Here is a 5,333-nt window from a genome sequence, read left to right as displayed (position 1 = left end):
AAAATGGTCAGAGCAAAGAGCTTAGTGAAGCCCAGAAAAGTCTAGACAAAAGATGGTGCTTAGTAGAATGTTAAAGAAAGATGTGTTAAAGAATTGACCTGGGAAATACAGCATGAGAGGTCAAATAAGATTCTTAGTGCTTTCTATTGAGTAGGGCAGAGCACATGAGTAAGGAGGGCGGGCTTAGTATTCAGGAACAGGACTCTTGCTCCTGAGAGGATTGTTTCAAACTTTTAACTTTGTAGCATGATGAATCTTTTAGTTATCAAGAAAATTAACCTGTGTCTTGGTAAATCCCTGATGATCCAGACATAGAAGAACAAGACAATTGGAAATCTGGTCATAAAGAATGACAAAATAAAAGCAAATTCCCTAGTAATTGCATTTCAGATCAGTTTGTAGAGAGGACTCAAGGCCTGTAATAAGAAGACTGCTTGTTCTCAGTAAGTGGATAGTGTTAGTCTAGTAGATGAGGCCTATTTGGAAAGGGGTGAGCAAACAGGTAGTGGGAATGTGTCCTTCAAAGGCAATCCAGGGCACAGAGCACTGTATGAAGGTCTTCTACCTTGTCCTTATGAATTCTTGCTTTCTCGTTGCAGGGATTAGTTTTAGACCTATATGCATTTCATTTTTCTTTTACATGCATTTCATTTATCTTGTATATTAAAGACATTGTGGAAGAAACAAAATAAGATAAGGTTCTCAATATTGGAATTCACTTTCCTAACATTTGTTTTCTTTATTTTGATGGGCTGGTATTGGATCCAAAATGGAGAAACCACCAATTCAGGAAATGAAGGATTTGGGGGAGAGTTATTTTAATAGACTGTGCATTTAGATAATTGCACTAGGCTCTGCTTTATTTAAGTATTGCCCACACAGGCTATTTAATGTCAACTGTCAGGAGAAAAATGTCCCTTCTCCCACAATAGGACTATTACACAGTTCCTGAAATAAACTTGGTGCCAATCCAAGAGTAGAGGCAGAATAATGTAGACACATTCTTATGGATATTAGAAAAAAGCATAAGATTTTAAGTATTTAATTTTTATGCTTCTTTTACAAATAAAGGAATTATTATAGGGAAATAACTATCTCTAGGAGTAAACATAGCTAGCTAGATTTCTGCTTCTGATTAAGGCGAAATTAAAGCATGCATGCTAACCTGCTATTAACAGTTCAGGAGTAGAGGACCAAAGAAGAGGACAAAAGTAAAGGAAAACCTTAAAAGTTAAAAAAAAAAGTGGAGAGGGAGGAGGAGAAAAAGAAAAGAAGGAGAAGAATAAAAGGAAGAGGAAAGCCAGGAAGAAAATAAAGAGATTCCAGAAGACCTGATTCAGGGGTCAGAGTAAATGCAGCGTATAAGAAGGCCATTGTGCAAGCCTAGATGGATGAGTCTAAGCCAGCAAGTAGGCAGAGCCAGCTAGGCCACTTAGTAGCCTGACCTTGGCTCACACAGAATATGATGTAATGACCCAAAGCACAGATTAGTGATACTCTAATGGCCGCATAGTAAAGTTTCCCTGACATGCTGGGGCATCTTCTGGGTACTGACTTGTGGCGATGTATGCATTGCCACAATTCCAAATTATGGTGCTTCCTTTTATAGGTTTAAAAGGTAAGATCTAGGAATTACTTGTTTTTTTTAACAAATAAAATTTTCTTCTTAATTTCTTATAATAACATCAAGAAAACTAAATTCTTATGCTTAAATAATGTTAAAAGCACACATTCAAAATCATAAGGCATTGCTGTTTGTATCTGTTGAAGATTTAATCTCATTTCCTCTTCCCATTATGTCAAATATTCTATTATTCTTGTTTTCTGCACTACCAACTTCCCACTTCCTTGATTTACCTTTTCGTTCAAATATTTTTCATTTTCTAACCTTTTTATGCTCACTTAACCAAGATTACTTGCTGATAATGACTCTTTTCTGATATTTTCCATATCATCCTTTTTCTTTCTCACAATCTGTCTTTGACTCATCATGATTATTATTACTTCACAAAAACAGTTCTTCTCTTTCTCTAAAGACCTAGCACACTAAAAGTATAACCATTCATTTTCTTCATTCATGGAGCTGGGTTTTAGGTCCCAATTCTTTCTAAGGGGATGAACACGCTTTGAAATGAACACGTTCATGAAATAACTTCATGGAATCTGTTTTTATACGATATTATGAGCCACTTCTTTGTGGGGGTATATTGTTTGGGGGGAAATAGTCATGAAATATCTTCATGGAATCTGTTTTTATATCTATGAGCCATTTGGTTGGGAGGTATCTGACTCATTAAATTCAATTCTTTGCTTCTAAAAATCCCTCAATTAATTAAGTTGGTATCATGTTAATTGTGAAACTATATATTACTTCCATTTTTAAAGACAAATTTATTTTGGAAAAAAACCAAGTAGATACAAAATTCTTAAATTTACTTCTATCAATGGTGAACAAAAACCTGAGAAAAGAATGGTGAATCATTTGCTTCTTTCCCTAATTTTGAGAAAGTTTTATTATTATATATATTATATATAATATATAGCTTGTTTACATATATATAATATATATAATTACATATAATATATATATGTATATATATTATATATATGTATATATATATATTATATATATGTATATATATATGTATATATATATATGTATATATATATGTATATATATATGTATATATATATTATATATATATGTATATATATATGTATATATATATATATATATATATATAGTTTGTTTTCTTTTGTTTCCGGTACCGGTGATCAGTCTCACAATCTTGCGAGACAGGCACTTGTGCCACTAAGCTAAATCCCCAGCCCAAAGCGGTTTTATTGTTACTTAAGTGGAAATCAATTCATTTGCTTCTGAAACTGTATGCATTTCAATAACAAAATGAGAGGTAGGAACTTTTTCCAACTCTCTCAAGGTGATGTACTATAATGTCTTTAGCTTGTCTAAATTTCTTATAAGTCATGTGCTCCAAAATAAATTGCTTAATCCTTTTGTGAATATTCTATGAGCTATCACTAGTACTTTATGTATAATATACAACAAAGACTTAATAATAGTCAATGCAGTGGTACAGTCCCTTCACAAACAGCGGAACTTTATATTATGCATCATATCAGGCATTCAACCAACAAAAATATTCTTAAATCTTTACTTCTTTGAAAAGCATTAGGATCTTATAACAGACTTTCAATGTCACATTCCTCTTTGTTCTTTGAAAAAAAAAGACTGACTTCATTATTTTCATATGTATGTATGTATGTATGTTTAAAGATTTATTCACTTGTGAGCAGAAGACCTTCTCTCTTTTGTATCATGAAACAATTCCCCAAAAGCAAGTGCTCCAACTAATGCATATTGGTGGCTGGAAGAGGAATTAGACAACAGGATATTAGGGTGCAAAGAAAGTCTGCAAATCTGAAACGTTAAGGAAGTGGAGTGGCCCCCCAACCCCTGACTGGTGAGTACTCTGTCCCTTCTTTTCTTACATATTGTTCTCATAAATGGCAAAGACTTAATTTTTTAAATTGAAATCTGTGATCTTTTTTTTCCAACTTTAGCTACCAAAGCAAACACTTTTTAATAAATGAGAACCTTAATTTAAAGCATTTACAAAATTAATCTCTTCTTTGAAGTCAAAAGAAGCTTACACTTACATTCTACTTTTTCCAGGTCATTCATTCTCCAGCTTTCTAGTTAAATAAGGATAGGAGACTTATTTAACACTGACCTTGAATTTTTTGTTTCTTCAAGGTGAAAGGGATAAGTTAGAAATCAGGCAGTTAGGTCTTGTATCAGGAAGAAAGATCCACAGAATGCGTAATACTCAAGAGTATAGCTTTTGTTTCTCCCTTAGAAAACAAGTCAAGAAAATAAAATTAACTTACCAACGTCAATGCAGAAAATTCACCTTGGAAGCCAAATGCTCCCAGGCTAGAGTTTCTGTTCTGTAGTGGGAAACAGCAGAAAAAAGAGCTTCTTTCAGTTCTTCCCCTCAACTTAATACCCAGACTCTCTGGGCCTGGAGCTCAGAAAATCTCTCCAGTGGAATCAGCACACTGGAAGATACTCATCCAAAGGTAAATTCTGGGGTTCTGAACCTAAATATTCTTTGGATCTCTGTTACCACTGAAAAACAAGAGAAATGTTTTAAAGTATCCACTACCTAAAATTTTATTTGGCATATGTTAATATATGGCACGTGAAATATAACTCTTTTAAATAGGCCTTCTGAATTCATAGGCATGCTCCTTCTGAACATATATATGCATCAATATATATTTCTAATCTTGGAATACTATCTGAAGAAAGAAGATTATTTTGTCATCAGACCAGGATTCTAGATAAGCCTTAGCCAGGAGAGAAAAAGAAGACCAAGAAGAAATTTGTGTGTAGAATGACAGATACTCTTTTTTTTTTTTTTTTTTTTTTTTTTGTCTTTTTTGTTTTAATCGATACCAGGGATCAAACTCACGCCCACACACTTGCAAGGCAGGCGCTTATGCCGCTGAGCTAAATCCCCAGCCCATGACAGATACTCTTGATCGTGTTAAGAATTGGAGTAAACAAAATTCATATTTATAAAACCAAGTGTATTCTAATATTACCTCAAAATCATTAACCAGACACAACATTTATTTCCAAAGCTGGGAGTATTGCTATATCCATAGATGTTTTCTTGGACATTTTAGGTCACTCACATTAGTTTAACAAATGTCACTCTAATGACTCTGGACCTCGTTAGCTTATGGATTCAGAGGAGATCATGGTGTTTTTGTTTGTTTGTTTGTTTGTTTGTTTTTTTGTCTTTTTCGTTTTTATCGGTACCAGGGATTGAACTCCCGACTGCCTGCTTGCAAGGCAGGCGCTTATGCCGCTGAGCTAAACCACAGCCCCGATTACTTCAGTGACAATCATCTCTCAGGCAAATTCTAAGGTTCCCTCTTCTCTCCTACCACTACAAGTCTCTGTCTACTGAAGAATCACTCTAGATCCACCATCTCCCTGGTGAGAAGGGCTCAGAATGTTCTGCTTTGGCAAATGCCAGCATTCCCTTGCAAGATTCTCAAATGCCAAGGCTCCCTTGCATGCATTACTCACCACCAGCTTTCACTTGATGTTCCACTTATAAACAGTGTCCATTGGGAAAGGACTTTGCCTCAGGTTAGCTTCCTCCAAGCAATCAGTATGAAAATTTGCTGGTGACCCAAGCTATAAGATCTCACTCAGTTAAATGCCACCTTTTTCTCCATGGTGTAAGGAGACATCCAGGTTGTCTGATATGATGTATTCCAGTGACAACTTCACAATG

This window comes from Cavia porcellus, unplaced genomic scaffold (genome assembly GCF_034190915.1).
Source record: "Cavia porcellus strain 051 isolate PalLab524CR breed Dunkin Hartley unplaced genomic scaffold, mCavPor4.1 scaffold_10, whole genome shotgun sequence".
NCBI lineage: Eukaryota > Metazoa > Chordata > Mammalia > Rodentia > Caviidae > Cavia > Cavia porcellus.
The sequence above is the reverse complement of the archived record's forward strand: the minus strand, read 5'-3'. Positions refer to the sequence as shown.